The following is a 3,957-nucleotide window of genomic DNA, read 5'->3' as shown; positions in this document are numbered from 1 at the left end:
AGAGAGGAGGATGATACAATATGATCAAGGAGAGTGAAATCTCTAAGCTTGGGGATACCCCCGTGGTTCATCCCTGCATATTTCAAGAAGACTCAAGCATCTAAGCTTGGGGATGCCCAAGGCATCCCCTTCTTCATCGACAAAATTATCAGGTTCCTCTAGTGAAACTATATTTTTATTCAGTCACATCTTATGTGCTTTACTTGGAGCGCGTGTGTGCTTTTATTTTAGTTTTGTTATTTTCATTCTCTGAATAAATGCTTGTGTGGGAGAGAGACACGCTCCGCTGGTTCATATGAACACATATGTTCTTAGCTTTATTCTTAATGTTCAAGGCGAAGGTTGAAACTGCTTCGTTGATTGTTATATGGTTGGAAACAGAAAATGCTACATGTGGTAATTGGTATAATGTCTTGAATAATTTGATACTTGGCAATTGCTGTGCTCATGTTTAAGCTCTTGCATCATATACTTTGCACCTATTAGTGAAGAAATATATAGAGCTTGCTAAAATTTGGTTTGCATGATTGGTCTCTCTAAGGTCTAGATATTTTCTGGTAAGGGTTTGAGCAACAAGGAAGACAATGTAGAGTCTTATAATGCTTGCAATATGTTCTTATGTGAGTTTTGCTGTACCGGTTCATACTTGTGTTTGCTTCAAACAACCTTGCTAGCCTAAGCCTTGTATTGAGAGGGATTACTTCTCATGCATCCAAAATCCTTGATCCAAAAACTATGCCATTTGTGTCCACCATACCTACCTACTACATGGTATTTCTCTGCCATTCCAAAGTAAATTGCTTGAGTGCTACCTTTAAAATTCTATTCTTTGTCTTTGCAATATATAGCTAGCTTAAAAACTATTGTGGTATTGAATATGTACTTATGTATCTTATTTCTTATTAAGTTGCTTGTTGAGCGATAACCATGTTTCTAGGGACGCCATCAACTATCCTTTGTTGAATATCATGTGAGTTGCTATGCATGTTCGTCTTGTCTGAAGTAAGGGTGATTTATCATGAGTTTAATGGTTTGAGCATGCATATTGTTAGAGAAGAACATTGGGCCGCTAACTAAAGCCATGATCCATGGTGGAAGTTTTAGTTTTGGACAACAATCCTCAATCTCTTATGAGAATATTATTTGTTGTTGAATGCTTATGCATTAAAGAGGAGTCCATTATCTGTTGTCTATGTTGTCCCGGTATGGATGTCTAAGTTGAGAATAATCAAAAGCGAGAAATCCAATGCGAGCCTTCTCCTTAGATCTTTGTACAGGCGGCATAGAGGTACCCCTTTGTGATACTTGGTTAAAACATATGTTATGCGATGATAATCCATGTAAATCCGAGCTAATTAGGACAAGGTGTGGGCACTATTGGTAATCTATCCATGAGGCTTGCAACTTGTAGGATATCTTATACATAACACATATGCTTTATCACTACCGTTGACAAAATTGTTTCTTGTTTTCAAAATAAAAAGCTCTAGCACAAATATAGCAATCCATGCTTCCCTCTTCGAAGGGCCTTTCTTTTACTTTTATGTTGAGTCAGTTTACCTATTCTTCCATCTTAGAAGCAAACACTTGTGTTAACTGTGCATTGATTCCTACATACTTGCATATTTGCATTCATCATATTACTTTATGTTGACAACTATCCATGAGATATACATGTTACAAGTTGAAAGCAACCGCTGAAACTTAAATCTTCCTTTGTGTTTCTTCAATGCCTTTACCTTGAATCTATTGCTTTATGAGTTAACTCTTATGCAAGACTTATTGATGCTTGTCTTGAAAGTACTATTCATGAAAAGTCTTTGCTATATGATTCAGTTGTTTAACCATTGTCTTTACCATTGCTTTGAATCACTTCATTCATTTCATGTGCTTTACAATAGTATGATCAAGATTATGATAGCATGTCACTTAAGAAATTATCTTTGTTATCGTTTACCTACTCAAGGACGGGTAGGAACTAAGCTTGGGGATGCTGATACGTCTCCAACGTATCTATAATTTCTTATGTTCCATGCTACTTTTATGATGATATACACATGTTTTATACACACTTTATGTCATTATTATGCATTTTCTGGAACTAACCTATTGACAAGATGTCGAAGTGCCAGTTTTCTGCTGTTTTTGGTTTCAGAAATCCTAGTAAGGAAATATTCTCGGAATTGGATGAAATCAACGCCCAACATCTTATATTTCACGGAAGCTTCCAGAGAGCCAGAGAGGGACGAGAGGGGAGCCCTGGGGGCCCCACACGCCAGGTCGGCGCGGCCAGAGGGGGGGCCGCGCCACCCTATTGTGTGGTCCCACCAGGGCCCCTCCGAGGCTGCCCTTCCGCCTACTTAAGGACTCCGTCGCGAAAACCTAGCAGAATAAGCCACGGTACGAGAAACCTTCCAGAGCCGCCGCCATCGCGAAGCCAAGATCTAGGGGACATGAGTCTCTGTTCCGGCACGCCGCCGGGACGGGGAAGTGCCCCCGGAAGGCATCTCCATCGACACCACCGCCATCTTCATCACCGCTGCTGTCTGCCATGAGGAGGGAGTAGTTCTCCATCGAGGCTAAGGGTTGTACCGGTAGCTATGTGGTTAATCTCTCTCCCATGTACTTCAATACAATGATCTCATGAGCTGCCTTACATGATTGAGATTCATATGATGAGCTTTGTATCACTATTAATCTATGTGCTACTCTAGTGATGTTATTAAAGTACTCTATTCCTCCTCCATGATGTAATGGTGACAAGTGTGTGCATCATGTAGTACTTGGCGTAGTTTATGATTGTAATCTCTTGTAGATTATGGAGTTAACTATTACTATGATAGTATTGATGTGATCTATTCCTCCTTTCATAGTCCGTCGGTGACGGTGTGCATGCTATGTTAGTACTTGGTATAATTGCGTTGGTCTATCATGCACTCTAAGGTTATTTAAATATGAACATCGAATGTTGTGGAGCTTGTTAACTCCGGCATTGAGGTGCTCTTGTAGCCCTACACAATGAATGGTGTTCATCATCCAACAAGAGAGTGTAGAGTGGTTTTATTATGTGATCAATGTTGAGAGTGTCCACTAGTGAAAGTATGATCCCTAGGCCTTGTTTCCAAATACTGCAATCATCGCTTATTTAGTGTTCTACTGCATCTTTACTTCCTGCAATATCTCTCACGTCAACTGCACGCCAGCAAGCTATTTTCTGGCGTCGTTACTACTGCTCATATACATTCATACTACTTGCATCTCACTATCTCTTCGCCGAACTAGTGCACCTGTACATCTGACAAGTGTATTGGGTGTGTTGGGGACACAAGAGACTTCTTGTATTGTGATTGCAGGGTTGCTTGAGAGGGATATCTTTGACCTCTTCCTCCCTGAGTTCGATAAAACCTTGGGTGATTCACTTAAGGGAAACTTGCTGCTGTTCTACAAACCTCTGCTCTTGGAGGCCCAACACTGTCTACTGCTCATATACATTCATACTACTTGCATCTCACTATCTCTTCGCCGAACTAGTATACCTATACATCTGACAAGTGTATTGGGTGTGTTGGGGACACAAGAGACTTCTTGTATCGTGATTGCAGGGTTGCTTGAGAGGGATATCTTTGACCTCTTCCTCCCTGAGTTCGATAAAACCTTGGGTGATTCACTTAAGGGAAACTTGCTGCTGTTCTACAAACCTCTGCTCTTGGAGGCCCAACACTGTCTACAGGAAAAGAAGTGTGAGTAGACATCAGAGACCCACACGGTGCACACACCGTCACCTTTACACATGTGGGATAAGGAGTCCCCGGAGATCACATAAGTAAAATCCACTTTAATAGCATAACGACATCTAGATTACAAAGCTCATGGTCACATAAAGATCACACCATGGAAGAGAGAGATAAACCACATAGCTACCGGTACAGCCCTCTGCCCTGAGGGAGAACTACTCCC

Source organism: Lolium rigidum, chromosome 1 (genome assembly GCF_022539505.1).
Source record: "Lolium rigidum isolate FL_2022 chromosome 1, APGP_CSIRO_Lrig_0.1, whole genome shotgun sequence".
NCBI classification, from domain to species: Eukaryota; Viridiplantae; Streptophyta; class Magnoliopsida; order Poales; family Poaceae; genus Lolium; species Lolium rigidum.
The sequence above is the reverse complement of the archived record's forward strand: the minus strand, read 5'-3'. Positions refer to the sequence as shown.